The following is an 18,419-nucleotide window of genomic DNA, read 5'->3' as shown; positions in this document are numbered from 1 at the left end:
CGACAACGGTGTACCAGTTCTAACGGCATGGCAAAACTTCGAGCTGTCTTTGTCTTTGGCTGCACTGATGAGCACAGAACACTATTTAGAGTCCCAGCCTCAGAGAAGACAACAGAGAAGTGGATTTATTGATTTATTTATTGTATATTACGCTGCTGCCACACAGATCTAATATAAACATGTGATTTATTTCCCAGCTGTTTACCTTCACAGACATAACCGACTGTTTTTGTAACTTGTGTTTTTAACATAAACTTTTTGTATTTGACAGTTTAACTGCAATAAGACATGAAAGAGAATGTCCCTGAGATAGGGAACGAGACACTGCGTCCTCTAGGGGTCGCTATGGGGAATGCCGTCAGCGTGACTCATGTCTGAAGCATATATACAAAAACTACAATAGTATTGGCTGGCGACAGCCTATGACATCACTTCCGGCACGACTCGTCGCCGCTGGTGCATTCACAGTATAAAGGCGCGCCAGTAGAACACAACATTCGCTTCTAAAGCATGGCGAAGAGACTAGAGGACCCAGTGTCTTGTTCCCTATTTCAGGGAACCATTGTTACATACGTAACCTGAGACGTTTCCTCTCGTGAGAATTTTGTACTGCGTCCTATAGGGCTCCCTATGGGGAACGGTTATATCCACGCTGCCATGCTGAGGGGAGTACATGCTACATAAGGCGAGCACTAAGTACCAACTCCTTTAAGTTAAGGAAATTGCCCCGTCATCCCCCTCGGCCAAAGGCCTGAGCTGTTGCCCAGAAGACTGGACCCGGAATAGAGCTCAAGGCTTCTTCAGGTGGATACGGCTAAGTACCTAGGATAACCTAGACTTGCCTGTCACATAGGAGCTACCGCTAGCTCTGCATGGGTCCATTCCCTCAGGAACTTACTCACAGAACAAGGGATAGCAGACCTGTGGAAACACAGGAAGAGTGTGGCCCAGGTAGCCGGGACTTTAAACCAACTCAAGAATGGGAACAAAGTCAGCACGTAACCCATATCACACAGGATTTAGAAACCGTTCTATTAAGGGTGACGTCATAGGCTGTCACCGGCCAATACTATTGTAGTATTTGTATAGATGCTTCAGACACGAGTCACGCTGATATCGTTCCCCATAGCAACCCCTAGAGGATGCAGTTCAAAGTTACTTTGAGAGGGAACTTAGTTTACTATATCAGAAGTTTAAACTAATATGGCTTTAAAACGCATAATTTCAACACAATATAAATGATAATCAAAATCAAACAGATGTTTTTAGCAGAGTATCTGAGGTACAAGCTGTAAAGACACAGCCCTATTCTGGAAAAGGGGGCGGAGAGCAGCAGCTCATTTGCATTTAATAAAACATGCATGACAACAACGTGTTTCATCTTTCACTTTAAAATAGGCATTTTCAAAAGTATATACTGTAATAAATGATCTGTGGGGTATTTTGAGCTGAAAATAAATGCCATGGTCCAAATTGCTTTAGATGTACAGTATATTCCATGTTTCATAAAATATAACAGTATATGGATTTGAAATTACATGAAGTTGGGTAAAAAAATTACAGAATGTTCATTTTTGGGTGAACTATCCCTTTCATCAAACAATTATTATACCATCCAGCTGAATAAAAAACTGGTTCTGGTTCAATATATGATCACAAGAGAGCTGTTTGGAGGACTTATTGCATTGTGTTGAGTCAGTCAGGGGAGGGAGTCAATATTGAGGCCAACTGAACACCAGCTACTGTCATATTTCCAATCAAAGTTTCCTGTCTGCATTGCTCTGGTATTTCATATGGTCTGTGACAGCTGTGGCCAACCTGGGAATACTGGGGGAAGAGATCACTTCTGAAACTGAGAAGAACTCGAGATTAAATTGGAGTTCCCTGATTTGTTAAACATTGAAAGTGCAAGCTATTTAGCACACACTTTTATAAATATTCTTACAGTAGAAGAGTTATCTCCTTAACAGATTTCTTTGTAATCAGGCTCTTAATGATTAAAGTACAGTTCTGAAGACCATTAAAGCCATTAGAAGAGAACATATTTTATACAGTATAGAAAACCTGATTGCTTTATGCATAATTCATAGGCTTAAGCCTTAAAGTTTTTTTTTTACAGTGCTCCCCACTTATTGAAATTTACTATATTATATACCGTATCTATCTATCTACAGTTTACATACACCTTGCAGAATCTGCAAAATGTTAATTATTTTACCAAAATAAGAGGGATCTTACAAAAAGATGCATAACAGTTCAACTGCCCATTGTTCTTTAGAAAAATCCTTCAGGTCCCACAAGTTCTTTGTTCTTTTGTCTATTTTGAGATCCATCTTTTCACACTGAGGACAACTAAGGGGCTCATATTCAACTGTTACAGAAGGTTCAAACGCTCACTGATGCTTCAGATGGAAACATAAAGCATTAAGAGCCAGGGATGAAAACTTTTGAACAGAATGAAGATGTGTACATTTTTCTTATTTTGCCTAAATATCATAAATGTTTTCATTAAGTACTGCCCTTCAGAAGATATTTACATGTTTTCCAGAAGACAAAATAAGTTCAATTTACCCTGATCTTCAAATTCAAAAAGTTTTCACCCCCAGCTCTTAATGATCAGTGAGTGTTTTACAGTTAAAATGCCAGTTGATTTTGGTATCACCTATTTGTTTACTGGACACACATTAGCTGGACCAGCCTGAAATAATAGTCCTGTTTGTGATTTAAACTGAAAAACATTTTATGATATTTTGTCAGATTTTATTACTAGAGCTTTTTTTAGGCTTCTCGACCAATAGCGTGAGTTTGAGGCGGGGCTATGTGTTTGAGTGGACAATATCACAGCGGAGTGGGCAGTAGGAGTGTTTAAGAAAACCTGTTTGGAAACTATCATTATCTAAAATATATAGAGATGCTGTATTGTAGAAAAAGCCTTTATTGCCTTTGTGCAATGTCATTCTTTACATTTCGGCTCCGCTGTAGCTTGAGAGCATCCGAGCTGGTTCTGGAACATTCTGCTCACTCACTGATTCATGAATTTTTTACTTCGGCTCTTGCTTACAGTCTATCAGGCTGTTAATTATATTACCATCTCAGTCACGCACACACACACACACACACACACACACACACACACACACACACACACACACACACACACACACTTCGTCTCTCTCTCTTACACACACAGCCCTACCCCTCGCCCATACCGCTCTCCCACTTGCTGGAAGGTGGCAGTATGAACAGCGCATACTAAACTCACACATGTGTGTCTCTGTCCATTGACGAGGGACGTGTATTGTAGCTGTCGAGGTCACGTGACTGAAACGAGGGAACTCTGAGGACACCTTGAGCTCACCTGCCACATTTCTTTCCTCTTGTCTCTGTCTCTCCAGGTCCATCTGTGTTTCTCTCTCTTCCGCTGTGCTACACGCTGAAGAACAGGATCCTACACGCAGATCTCATCAGGTAAGCTCTTTAGCCTTTCTTTTTCGCTTTTCTTTCTGTCTCTCTCCTGTTCTCTGCCTCCCTGCTCGCCGTGCTGCAGAGATGCTGCGTCATTGTGTGTAACGCTCTGGCACATAAGGTGTGTGAGAATCTGACAGGCTGATACGGGCAGTACCGGCATTCTGATTTCTTCTGACAGCCCTTTGTATCTTTGCATTTCTTTCTTTTTCTATCTAGCTATTATGAGTTTTTTCCTATTATTTTGTGAATTAACACTCCATTGATGTGTTCATCAGTGTTCTTCATTGATGCATCTATTGTCTGTGCATTTTTTCAGCAGTTTTTGAGTAGATGTGTACCTGTTAAGTAGTTATGCTCTCATACTGTACATGCTGGATACATTGAAGTAGATATGTATTATGTGTGTCATGTAATTGTGTGTGTGTTTGCCGGTCGGTATAACATGTTTGTTGGATTCAGGGTGGCGTGATGGTGCCTGTCTAGACACCTGCCATTAGCATCACCAGACTGTCCAGGTACATAACGATGATGGAGGCAGTGATTTAATGACGGTGTGGGTCAGTAGGGGTGCTACAACCTAAAATCATATATGAAATTATGAGTAGATGTACAGTTGCAATCAAAATTATTCAACCCCCCAGAGACTGCAGTACTTTACAAATAAAAGCTTGTCTGAAGTTATAAAAAATGCATCTACAACAGTTTACTGGCATATTAAAAGTGATAATGTCAATATATAATGTAATGCGTTTGAGTTATAGGATTTTTTAATAACACAGCTATGTAAGAATTATTCAACCCCTATTCAACATTGCCATTTTAAGTCATTTATTTTTGTGGTAGGGAACAAAAAAAAAACGGAATCGGCTTGAGATGTTACACATCTATACATTTATCCCATGCATGTGCTGAAGTTGAGTAGCAAATATGGTAAAGTCAACAGAGCTTTCACAAAAGCTATAGAGAAGAAATAGTTTTATTGTATTAGAAAGTCTAAGGCTACGTGAAGATTTCTAAGACATTAAAAGCCTTATTCCTTAGTTTAAAGTGTGTTGTACCAGAAAACCTTTGAGGGTGTTGAACCAAAAATGCACAATTTCATAAAATGTTCTATCAGAGCAACTGAGAAGAACCTGCAATGTACAGCCAAAGACTTGCGAGATGACCCGATGAAAGGAGGAAAAATATCTCATTCCAGAGTAGAAGATGACCATAAGACAGGCATGGCCTTCATGTTGGGGCATCTTGGCGAATACCATTCTTGATCAAGAAGAACAAAAAGGTCAGCTTGAATATGCTAAAATTAATTTGGATAGACCTGTGGAGTTCTGGAAGAATGTTTAATGGAGTGATGTGACCAAACTAGAACTTTCTGGACGTATAGATCAGTGGACTGTCTTGTGCAAAAAAGGGAAAACTAATGAGCAGAAGAACACTATCTCCATGATCAAACATGGAAGTGAGCTGATCCAATTATGGGGTTGTTTTACTGTAGCATGTAGTGGAAAACATGAGCATATGAAGGAAGCCATGGATTCTTTGAAGTATCAGGCCATTCTGCCAAGAATTGTGATGCCTTTGGTGCAAAGACCGAAGATGATGATCAATGGACTTTCCTGCAGGACAATCATCCCAAAGTAAACATCCAAATCTACTTATGCTTGCTTCAGGGATCAGTAACAGAATGTTCTTGAGTGGCCTGTTCAGTCTCCAGATTTAATTCTCATTGAAAATATTTGGTCGAATTTGAAGATAGCAGTGGCAAAGTGAAAACCAAAGATTATCCATGATCTAAAAGCTTTTTCAGCCGAGGAATGGTCCAAGATTGCAGTAGAGAGGTGATCAACGCTTCTAAAAACTTTCTAACAACGTTTATAGGTGGTTTTAAATAATAATAAGCTTTCTGCCTCTGCATTGACAGCAACACAACTGACCCGTTCGAGGCCCAGAAAGGCAGTAAGGACATCATTAAAATAGTTCATGTGACATCTGTGGTTTAACTGTAATCTTATGAAGGTACGAGAATACTTTTTGTGTACAAAGAAAACAAAAATTATGAAAACAATGTCCTTACTACCGTTTTGGGCCTTAAACGTGTCAGCTGCGCTGCTGTCTATGCAGGGTCAGAAAACTCTTGATAGATTTCAAAATCAAGATCAAAAGATCAAAATCAAAATAAAGATCAAAAATATTTTCATTTGTGTTCCGACGATGGAAGGTCTTACGGGTTTGGTACAACATGAAGGTGAGTAATTAATGACAGAATTTAAATTTTTGGGTAAACTAACCCTTTAATATTGGTTTGGACTTGGAGTGTAGAGCATAAGTTGTATTGGCTACTACATGCTTTTCCAGCTATTACACATTAAATACCGTCATGCCACAAAACTGCAGAGGTTGCAGTGCACAATCTATAGTTCTGCTGGAGGACTGCCTGATCTCAGAATCTCACTAGAGACCATTTTGTCACCGAAGTGTTGAGGAAGGGATGTTGACAGCAGAGCTCTTGGTTTATATTGTTGTTAAACTCCATCTTCTTTCTTTGCCCACCCCTTCACTAATCTTTGTGGCCATGACAGAAAGCATGTGTCATATGCAACGTGACCTTTTCTCATCCATTTATCCGTGTCCCTCAGCACCCTGCTGTGTCTGTGCTGAATAAGGTTACAGTACAGGTGACTGTAGTCTTCATGCATCATGCCAGAAGGCCAGTGAAGCACAGGAGGAGTTTTTCGTCTGCTGTCTGTCTTCTCTCCTGCAGTGCTGTAATGGCAGAAAGCTGCCTGCCATCAGTGGCTGGATGCAGGAACCAACTGCTGTCCTCAGTGACAACGACTGCTGCACTAAAAATCACAGTCTAGTCTGAAATTTAAGGGAATTAGTTGTTAGTTGTTAGACACATTGTTCATGTTTTCTTTTGCCTATTGTCATTTGTAAATACAGTAAAAATACAAGTTTTTAGTTTGATTTGTTTTTGTTCAGTATTTTCACAGCCGCCACTGCAGCACAGACATTAGGCCTCCAGTCATTCTCTGCTGGATATGAGTCCTGTGAAGAAAAAGCGCATGTGCCTGTTTCTTAATGAATTTGTTTGTGCATCCTTGCATTGCATTTTTGCCTTTTTCTTAAAGCAACAGTTCACCCAAAAATGAAAATGAAATATTTACTCAAAATATTTATGTCATCTTCCATGGTACACAAAATTTTGTTCTATGGAATAGTGTTGGGCGATATGCTCAATTTTCATATCGCCCTATCGTCAGCCTGAGAGATCGCCGATACACGATACTATCGTGCTAATTTAATTAATTATCTCTGTACTAAATTCCTTATTCGTTTTGTAAAGGTAGACTTTCTTTTGCCATATGATTAAGTTGTGCGTGTACAGAGCTCTCACTGTAGATCTGCCGGAGTTGTTCAAGTTACTTTCGGTTTCATTCTCTGCTATCGTCAGTGAGTGAGCTGTAAATGTGCGTGCCAGAATGTAAATGAATGAATCTTTCTTTACCCGTCATATTGCGATAATGTTACCGCTGTATGTCTGAAGGTTGTCATCAGGTGATGTTGTAGTTAAGTTCATATTGAATGCGGAGAAGTGATGTGCGTGTAATTCACGTGCGTATGTTAAGCGCCATCTGATCGCATCGTAATTCTAATTAACGCCTATAGACGTTACTGAGATGAATGTTTGTTTACTATATACAGACTGATTATGATACATCGTAATTAATTCAGCCTGAACCAGGTTTTACTACCTCTGTTATCCTAATGACTGCAATGCTAATATAATATAACACTCCCTTTAGAATCAGTTAATGTACCACCGTACTGGATGATGAAAATCTCCCATTTTCACTGCACGAGGTGCGTTAAGGCGCGGTGGCCTCTCTATGCGTGTGTTTATACCGCGGCAAGTTTCTGAAGCATCCTAGAACAGACTCTCTGTGCTGCATTGCTAAAGTTAAGTTCTTTGTTGACGGATAATAATAATAATCGTCTAACTATCGTCAAAGGCATCAGCAACAGGCAATATCTCTGACTATCGACGATACACGATACTATCGTCTATCGGCACAACCCTACTATGGAAGAATGAAAGACATAAGGGTTGAGTAAATAATGACAGAATTTTGGTGGTGAACTATCCCTTTAAACATGCTCTTTATGTCAAAAAATATTCAGAGATTCTGTTCTGCAAGATGCCAAACATTAACTGATGGGTGTGCGTTTTTATGTTGCTGTGTCATGCCATGTGTCAGTTATGATATATTTAAACTCCTCAGTGCGGTATGGAAGCATGTGAAGTGACAGAATTGTTTACTTGGCAGGCACATAGACTCTTTCATTGGGAGGCACTGCAGCAGGGAAAGCAATGATGTAATGCCCAAAAGGGGGGATTGGTCACCCCCTGCTTCTCTGTCTGGCAGGGGCAGTAAAGACAGACAGGAAGGGCATGGTTCTCCGCCTGCTGACCGAGAGAGACTGATGCTCCGTTAGGCTAAGTGGATACTATGGTCACAACTACCGCTCATGTTAGGAACTCCATGAACTCCATGTATGATGTCATTCCAGGTTCTGCAATGTGATCATGCTTAAGTTATTCAGTGCATTCCATGAAATTATAGTGTGAACATGTTTCAGGTCATTCCCATACTTATGTATCAATACTTATATTTCATACCTCAGCTGCTTGACTTTAATTGTGAGAAGTTGTGACTATGGACTGTATGAATTGTTTTTTTTTTTCTAAATATATATTAGAAGTGCATATATAATGTTTTTTTTTTGTCCATACAATAGAAGTCAAAAGACTTTGATGTGTGGAAGCCCCCTTCCGCCACTGAATAATAAATAAAAAAAGGTAATTGTGACATTTTATCTCACAATTCTGACTTTTGTTCTTATATTGTGAGATTTAAGCTTGCAATTCTGAGAAATAAAATCAGAATTCAAGATATAAACTCACAATTCTGACTTTTTTCTGAATTGCGAGTTTACTTTATAAAGTCAGAATCACAAGATATAAAATTCTGATAAAAGTCAGAATTGCTTGTTTATATATCACAATTTTTACGTTATACCACAAAGTTGGGAGTTAAGTCAGAATTGTAAGATATAAACTTGCAATTCTGAGTTTTTCCACTCAAAACTGGACTTTATATCTCACGTTTCTGAGAAAAATTTCAGAACTGCGAGATACAAACTTGCATTTGCGAGAAAAAAAGTCAGAATTTTTGTTTTTTGTTTAGTTTTTATCTTGCAATTCTGACTTTATTTCTCGCTTTTATGAGTTTATATAATGCAATTCTGAGAAATAAAGTCACAATTCTGAGAAATAGTCAGAAATCAAGATATAAACTCGCAATTCTGACGTTTTTCTGAATTGCAACTTTATTTATTTCAAAATTCTGACTTTATAACTCGCAATTACGAGTTTATATCTCACAATTCTGAGAAAAATTCCAGAATTGCAAGACATAAACTCACAATTCTCAGAAATAATGTTACAACTCTAAGAAATAAAGTCAAAATTGCAAGGTATAAACTCACAATTCTGACTTTTTTTCTGAATTCCGTGTTTCTATAATTGTGACTTTTTTCTCAGAACTGCAAGTTTATGTCTTGCAATGTTGACTTTAGAACACAATTGCGAGATAATTCAGAATTGTAAGATATAAACTTGCAATTCTGAGAACATATCAGTCCTGTTTCCCCCTCAAAATTGACTTTGTAAGTCACAATTGCGAGTTTATATCTCACACTTCTGATAAAAGTCAGAATTGCGAGATACAAACTTGCATTTGCCAGACAAAAAGTCAGAATTGTGAGTATATATCTCACAATTCTGACTTTATAACTCGCAATTACGAGTTTCACAAAATCTCAAAATTGTGAGAAAAAAAAGTCAGAATTGTGAGATTGTGTCATGCAATTCTCAGAAAAAAGCCAGAATTGCTAGACATAAACTCACAATTCTGAGAAATAAAGTCAAAATTCTAAGAAATACAGTCAGAATTGCAAGATATAAACTCACAATTCTGACTTTTTTTCTGAAAAGTCAGAATTGTGAATTTTTATCTTGCAATTCTGACTTTATTTCTTGCAATTATGAGTTTATATAATGCAATTCTGAGAAAAAAAGCCAGAATTGCAAGTTTATTTCTCACAATTCTGACTTTATAACTCGCAATTATGAGTTTATATCATAGATTGAGTTTAAAACTCAATATGAGCTTTTAATTTTCTATTCCGTGGTGGAAACGGCTTCCACACTGATGTTCTTTGGTTCCCACCATTGTTTTAAAACATCTTGTTTTATGTTCTGCAGAAGAAAGAAAGTCTATTGGCACAACATGTGTGAGTATACGATGACAGAACTTTCATGTTTGGGTGGATTATCCCTTTAAGATGTTTCCCTCTTTATTTTTTATTTGATATTTGTTTTTTATACTCCCTTTTCTCAGAATCTGAGCATAATTGATCCAAACCCATCTGTCACCAGGATAGATAGTCTCAATTTCAGGTGTTTGTCAGTTCTGACAATGTGTAGTTACTGAATTTTACAGTACGGCGTATGCATATTAAATGAAAACAGAAAAGTCAAATTTGTTGTTAAATGTGTTATTAAATCCTTGAATTGGAGAAACAGGATGAGAATTTTTCTCTCAGACCAACTGAGAAGGATCCCCCTTTAAGGGTTCACCACTAAAATATTAAATTTATTACAATGATTACAAATAAATCCTGATAAATGGTACTTTGCCTCTCCATTTAAATCACATTTTGTGGGAAATTTGCCTCTTAAAACAACAATCCCACATTCTTTTTATTTATTAACAACTCGACACAGAAATGTGATGTTTATTATCCCCCGCTTCTTAGCAAATAATTATTCTTTAATAGAAGAAAGCTGTCTCCAGCTTTATTACCAAGCCTTCATCTGCCAGACAGAGACAGGGATCTTGACAATCTCATAATTTAGATATTAGGAAAGCCCATAGCTCAGATATTATTACTATATAATGAAGGATAAATCCAAAGTACATCAAATGAGATTGTCATTTTTATTAGTATCTGTACAAGAGAGTGAAATAAGATGACTGACTTTGAGAAAAATAATAAGGCTGTTTAATATTGGTTTAGTGATATCTTTATTATGATTGCAATTTTCTGATGCAGTGAGGTCTTTTAAAGTATGTTTAAGAATACAATGTAATCTTCACAGTGGAAGAAATTGTCCTAATTGGATCCTTATTTTTTCTGTTCTTTTTAATAGGTGTCCTCACTTGGTTTGCCGCAACAAAAAAACAAAAAAAAGGTTTTAATGCTGTAAGCCTGCAGGATGGCACACACAAAATGTCCCCTCTACCTGACAGATGTCACTAAAAATAGGTGTCCTGAGGAATCACACCTGTCTCTAGACTCTGTAAACAGCAAAAATAAAAAAAAATCAGCTGCACTCAGTCAATCAGAAACTTCTTTGAATTTTGTTGCACATTAAAATTTTCTGCAGTCATTGGATGTCAGGACATTCTTTAGAGTTAACATTAAGTCAAAATAAAAAAGAATAAATAAAAAAAAGGTAATTGCGACTTTTTAATCTTACAATTCTGACTTTTGTTCTCAGAGCTATGATACAAACTCAAAATTCTGACTTTTTTCTTAAAATTATGAGACGTAAAGTTGCAATTCTGAGAATTAAACTCACAATTCTGAGAAATAAAGTCAGTATTCTGAGATATTAAATCACAATTCAGACTTTTTTCTTAGAATTGTGTGTTTTCCCCCCCGGTTTCACAGACAAGGCTTAAGCCTTGTCCTAGACTAAAATGTAAATCTAAGCTCTTTCAACTGAAAGAAACTTGCACTGGTTGATCCTAAAATATATCAGTCTCTTTGTTTTGTCTCAAGATGGACACCAGTAATGTTTTTTTTCTAAGGCACGTTTATAAAAATGTCCTAATTGAACTATGGCCTAATCCTTGCTTAGTCTAAGCCCTGTCTGTGAAAACCAGGCCTAAATCTCACAATTCTGACTTTTGTTCTCGAAATTCAGATTTTTTTTCTTAAAATTGTGAGACGTAAACTTGCAATTCTGAGAATTAAACTCACAATTCTGAGAAATAAAGTCAGAATTCTGAGATATAAACTTACAATTCAGACTTTTTTCTCAGAATTGTGAGTTTTTCCCCCAGTTTCACAGACAAGGCTTAAGCCTAGTCCTATAGACTAAAATGTAAGTATGAGCTCTTTCAACTGAAAGAAACTTGCACTGGTTGATGTTATATCAGCGTCTGTCTTTGTATTGTCTCAAGATGGACACCAGTAATGTTTTTTTCTAAGGCACATTTATAAAAATGACTTAAATTTCCTAATTGAACTATGTTCTAATTCTTGCTTAGTCTAAGCCCTGTCTGTGAAAACCAGGCCTAAATCTCACAGTTCTGACTTTTGTTCTCAGAACTATGATACAAACTCGAAATTCTGACTTTTGTTCTCAAAATTGTGAGACGTAAACTTGCAATTCTGAGAATTAAACTCACAATTCTGTAAAATGAAGTCAGAATTCTGAGATATAAACTCACAATTCTGACTTTTTTCTCAGAATTGTGAGTTTTTCCTCCGGTTTCACAGACAAGGCTTAAGCCTAGTCTTACACTAAAATGTAAGTCAACTGACTTACTTTCAACTGAAAGAAACTTGCACTGGTTAAAATATATCAGTGTCTTTGTTTTGTCTCAAGATGGAAACCAGTAATGTTTTTTCTAAGGCACATTTATAAAAATGACTTAAATGTCCTAATTGAACTATGGCCTAATCCTTGCTTATTCTAAGCCCTGTCTGTAAAAACCAGGCCTAAACACAATTCTGACTTTATAACACACAACTGTGAGTTAAGTCAGAATTGTGAGATAAACTTGCGATTCTGAGAACATATCAGTCTTATTTTCCCCTCAAAACTGGACCTTAAAACTCACAATTGTGAGTTAATATCTCACAATTCTGAGAAAAAAGTCAGAATTGGGAGATACAAACTCTCATTTATGAGAAAAAAGTCAGATTTGCAAGTTTTATAAATAAAGTTTTTTACCCTCAAGGCATCCAAGATCAGAACAGATTTGGAGAAATTTAGCATTACATTACTTATTCACCGATGGATCCTCTGCAGTAAATGGGTGCCATCAGAATGAAAGTCCAAACACCTGATAAAACATCTCAAAAATCCACAAGAAATTCACAAAACTCCAGTCCATCAGTGAATGTCTTGTGAAGTGAAAAACTGCAAGTTTGTAAGTAACAAATCCATCATTAAAGCATTTTAATGTCAGGTTATTGCTTCAGCCAAAATACCATTCCATAATTCATAATGCTTCCTCCAGGGGACAACAGTCCAAAAATCCTCCTTTTAGCTTGTAAACGGTTCTTAATCTGTGCATATTTCTATTCTGATTCAGACAAGATTACTTTTTCATTGGAGAATGCAATGTTATGGATAGAGGGTTCTCTGTATTTTTGCTGGAAGCAACAGTTTGACGTTAAAAACATCTTAATGATGGATTTGTTTCTTACAAACACACTTTTCGCTTCACAAGATGTTAACTGGTGGACTAGAGTCCTGTGCGGTACTTGTGGATTATTGAGATGTTTAAGCTGTTTTCTTTATGACTTTATTGCATACATTAAATTGTTTTACTCATAGGGCTGAACCAATTTATAAATGAGAGCGAATAATATTAGCTTTGATTTTTGTTTCTAGGCATCTTCTCTGAAGATGTTCCTCCCAGTCCCTCAGTCAGGAAGACAACAGGCAGATGAGCACTAGATCAGGAAGTTATTATCTCAAAGTTGTTAGGTGAACTCTTTAGAGACTTGTCTCTCTTCTATAATGCCATTTTGGCTTCATGCAATCTACTACCAGCTCACTTCTGACAAATAAAATTGAAGAGCAATAAGACAGAAATGAAACGCATGTTCTGGAGTGCATAAAGAACGTCTGTTGGACGTGTAGTGTTCATAGACCACAGTGCCGGGGTGAGATAGCAGTTCAGCAGAAGCATATTTACGCCATCTGCCAGTCTTCCTGTTTTAAACATGCAGATCTGCTCTGAACATTCAGCCATAAAGCAGCTCTGCTGTCATGTGTCTATTTTTCACTCTGGCTTCTGCCTTTTCCAGCTTTTTGAATAATGTGCTTAATTTGGAGTTTCTCCAAGTTAATGCAGTTCATTTTTCTCTCTCTTTTTCTTTTTGGGTTGTGCAGTCAGTGAGTTTAGTCGAGGGAGGCACAGGGCTAATTTGGACACTGCTTGCTCTGAAAATCACATAATGACATCCTGAAAAGAAAGCGCAATGGCCACACCAGAGCCTGCGGTTAACGCAGATCTTTTCCAGACAGCACTGGGCCCACCCTCCTCCCTCTTGCTGTCCTACCCCTGTCTTCACTGCTTAGTATGCAGGGCCCAAAATTAACACTTGCCAAGTGCCAATACCAGAAAGAATTGGATTTGGCGAGTAAATTTAAACTGACAAGTGATGTTTTATTTTTGATGTAAATTACAGTATATATTGAGAATATCATACAGTATTTAATTATATTATGGCCATTTTTTTGATTGATCAGATTTAGTTGCTTAGTTAAATTTATCTTGTTGTAGGTATATTTCTATATAAAACAAGACAAAAATTTGAATTGTGATTTAAAAACATTTTTGCGATGTAGTTTAAGTTGTATAATTGTATAGTTGTATAAATGATGATCTGACCTTTGCTGATTTTTATATGAAATATTATAAACTATATACACACACACACACACACACACACACACACACACACACACACACACACACACACACACACACACACACACACACACACACACACACACATTTTTTTAAATTATTTACTATACTTATTTACTACATATACTGTATACACATAAGATTTTGAATGTTTTTGAAGAAGTCTCTTATGCTCAAAAATACAGAAAATTACTTCAAAATATAATTTATTTCTGTGATGCAAAGCTGAATTTTGATACTTTTTCAGAATGAAAAGTTAGAAAAAGCAACATTTATTCAAAAAATCTTGTATTATCTTATTATAGAGATCATTTATATCAATAAGTCTTTACAATCAACTTTTAGCAATTTAACACATCCTTGCTAAATAAAAGTATTAATTTCTTTCAAAGAAAGAAAGAAAAAAATACTAACCCCAATCTTTGAACGGTAGTGTATATTTTTACAAAAGATTTCTATTTTAAATAAATGCTGTTCTTTTTTGTTTTATTCATCAATTAATTAAAAAAAAATCAAAAACGTATCACAGGTTCCAAAAAAAAAATACACACACACACACATATATATATATATATATATATATATATATATATATATATATATATATATATATGAAGCAGCACTGTTTCCATTAATAATAAATCAGCATATTAGAATGATTTTTGAAGGATCATTTGAAACTTATGAAGTAATAATGCTGAAATTTCAGCTTTGCATCACAGGAATAAATTCTATTTTAAAGTAAATTGCAATAATATTTCACAATATTACAATTTACATATACATTAGATAAAAATGCAAAAATACATAAACTTTTCTGTGTTTAGTTGCCATTACAGTGTGGAATAAACTACTTTGTTAGTATGTACTCATGTTTTCAGTGTGTATGCATGACAGTTGTTTGCTTGTGTGTGTTGGTGTGTGTTAAGGCTGCATTAAATCCCATCTGCTGCAGCAGTATGTCAGTTTGCTGGTTCTGGGACCTGAGTGGAGCTCTCTGTGCCTGCAAGGGGTGTAGTGCTCTGTCTCATTGGAGTTCTCAGGGTGAACATGCTGCAAAAGGCCCTCATGTTCATGCAGTGTGAGTCAGTGTGTGGAGCGTCTGCATATTATCTGGTGGCAGAGAGGAAAATGCTGCATTTTCCACCTCATATGCCCTGAAGCAAAAGCTGAAAGTCAGAGCTCTGACTTTAGTGTTTAGAGGTCTGACCTAGCAGAATAGGATACACACAGTGGATGGATAGATAAAGATACAATTTGACCTGTTTTTTTTTTTTATTATTATTTTGCTAAGTTATAAACTTTATGCATGCATTTCATAACCCTAAACTAAGTAAAAAATATTGTTAAATATAATCGCATACAATTTTAAACTGAAAATGTACTCACCCTCAGGCCATTCAAGATATAGATGAGTTAGTTTGTTCATCAAAACAGCATCACTTGCTCACCAATGAATACAGAATGAGAGCCCAAACAGCTGATAAAAACATCAAAATAATCCACGAGTAAACAACATGACTCCAGTACACCAGTTAACATTTTGTGAAGCGAAAAGCTGCATATTTGTAAGCAACAAATTCATTATTACACTGTTTTAACTTTAAACCATTGGTTGTGGTCAAAAGTCCACTATTGCACCACTGCATTGTTGTTTTATAGGGGTTAATAGATAATGGATATACACACCAGTATCATTTCTCTTCAAGCTTTTCCATTTATTACTGTAGACATTCTTTATCACTCACACGAACAGTCTCAAAAGCCGAATGGAATATGGAGTTGTTCAGGTTTATCTGGAACCAAAGCGGCAGTATGTTTTAAAATAAAGACACATTGAAGCAGCTGTGAATGGAGTTAAGCAGAGGTGACTGTTGTGTCAGAGCCGCTGTCATATGCTGATAACTGGAGCTCTTTATTTAGTTCAGGCCTGTGGAGATGTTCTCTTGTGCCTCCGTCAGAGACATGTGTATGCCCACGAATGGCTTGCAGAATGATGCACTGAAAATCTGTGTCAGGCTTTCTTTATGGCCATTGAGTGTGAGAAGGAGATAAATGCGGTTTCAAAACCTATTGAGCTGTTCATAGTCTATGACGGCAACTTTCTACTAAGGCGGCATCTTAAAATGTAAGCGTGACTGATTTTGAATATTGGGTAAAATAACAGGTATTGGGTTAAATAACAATTGTTTTCAACACTGATAAAAAAAGAAAAATGTGACACTGAAATCTGGAGCTGAAAATTCAAAGCGTGGTAAGCATTCATATCGAAAGCATTGCTATGATGAACATACTGGCTGTGTAGGCGAGAGATTGGAGGGTTTTTGTATTCTGTAGGAGTGCCATTCAACACTAATGTGTGTGCTGTAATGAAGGCCTGTCTCTGTGGTTTGCCCAGGTGTGTGTGTGTGTGTGTGTGTGTGTGTGTGTCATACACAGTTGTACGCTGATTGCCTAGGTTGTGATCTCATTAAAGAACTAATGAGCTCATTCTGTGTGTTAGTAACAAATACTCCCATGTGTTCTTCCTCGTACATTTATACAGATAGTTTTTTTCATCAGTAACAGCTTTAAAATATTATGTGTATATTTTGCCACTCACAGAAGTGTTTCTTTAATCTGATCTAATTACAGGTGTTTGTCCCACTGAGAGACTCTACAGGGCCCCGAAGCCTCCTCCTAAATATACCACCAATCGTCACTGGAGTACCACCACCTAGACAGGTACCAACCAATTCCTGCAGTACATCTCCACCTTGACCAATCACAACAGACTTTGTTACACCTCTGATCTTTGATTCATCCCAGTTTGTTTCTGTTTTAAGCAAATTCCAAATTTGACCAAATTCCCTTTAAGGCAGTCTACTTGATGGACATCTTGACAGGGGAATGTGTGCAATATTATCCCTAAAAAGCATGCATGGATGCACACAAATAGCATATTATATGAACAGTTTTAAAAGAACCAATTTAAAAGGACACTTTAAAAAGAACGTTTGTAACTATAAAGACACTTTACTGCATTTGAAAGGTTACATGGATGTTCCAGGTTCTTAATGGAACCATCAATGCCAATAAAGAACCTTTATTTTAAAGAGTGTACAGTCTTGTGAGCATCAGAGAAACTTTTAAGCATAGGCCATAAGACTGCAAGTCTATATAAATGGGTCATTTTGGATAGGGCCCTATTCTTAAATTCAGGGTGCACAGGATTTTATCAGTCCACTGGGAAGCACAGTCGTGTTTACAAGTTCCCAGGCTGCTACAGTGTTATATCTGATTTCACATTATTCTGCCCTTAAATGTCATGTAAAAAAAAACAAAAAAAAAAACAAAGTGTGATTGGTAGCTTTACATGATTCCCAGACAGCTTTATCCTGTCTAATGTCTAGTTCACATTGCGCTAAGAAAATTACATTTTGTTTTTGTTGGATCAGTGTGAACCAGCTGATAATACAAAAATAAATTTTGATTTTTTTTTTTTGGTTACAGTGAGACACTTATAATGGAAGTGAACTATTTCAGTGTTATTAAGACACAGACAGACACTTGCCACTGTTCTGTGATGAATGTTATGCAAGTTAACTAGATGAGTGATACTGTCGCTAGTCAATAAATCCTGAAGAAATCTGCAGGATTTCTAAGGGAAATATCTTAAAGCATCCTAATAATGCAAATATACTGAAAATTGGAAAATCAGGGTAACAGCGAGACACGTATAATGGAAGTGAACTATTTTAGTGTTATTTTTGGCATTCGTTATGTACTATAAAAGCATTTATTGATATTTTAAATAAGCGTTACTTCTATATTTTCATAATTTTAATAATATTTTTATGTGCTTTTGTCATTTTTTATTTATTTATTTCTAATATTTCTGTTTAGCTTTATTTTATTTCAGTTTCTGTCATTTTAAACTTCAGTTACTTACTAAGGCAGTTCTAAGTTTGGTTTGTTTGTTTTTTTAAATAAAAATATTATAGACTATTTTATCTCTAAAATATTGAAGTAACTTTTTTTCTACTCAATATATTTTAACATGCCATTTATTCCTGTGATTTCAAAGCTGAATTTTTAGCATCATTACTCCAGTCACGTGATTCTTCAGAAATCATTATATTTGCTAATCTGATCTGATTTGCTGCTGAA

General features: G+C 36.4%; 1 protein-coding gene across 1 annotated transcript in view; it reads left to right on the top strand.

Moving 5' to 3' along the window:
* LOC141340154 (microtubule-associated protein 2-like) overlaps nucleotides 1-18,419 on the top strand; it is a 102,416-nt gene that overhangs the window by 50,932 nt on the left and 33,065 nt on the right. The window contains exons 2-3 of the mRNA XM_073845082.1: nucleotides 3,396-3,468; nucleotides 16,905-16,994. The gene's annotated coding sequence lies outside the window, so the exon portion shown is untranslated. The remainder of the gene's footprint in view (nucleotides 1-3,395; nucleotides 3,469-16,904; nucleotides 16,995-18,419) is intronic.

Source organism: Garra rufa, chromosome 8 (genome assembly GCF_049309525.1).
Source record: "Garra rufa chromosome 8, GarRuf1.0, whole genome shotgun sequence".
Classification (NCBI taxonomy): Eukaryota; Metazoa; Chordata; class Actinopteri; order Cypriniformes; family Cyprinidae; genus Garra; species Garra rufa.
This window is presented reverse-complemented; position numbering and strand designations above follow the sequence as displayed.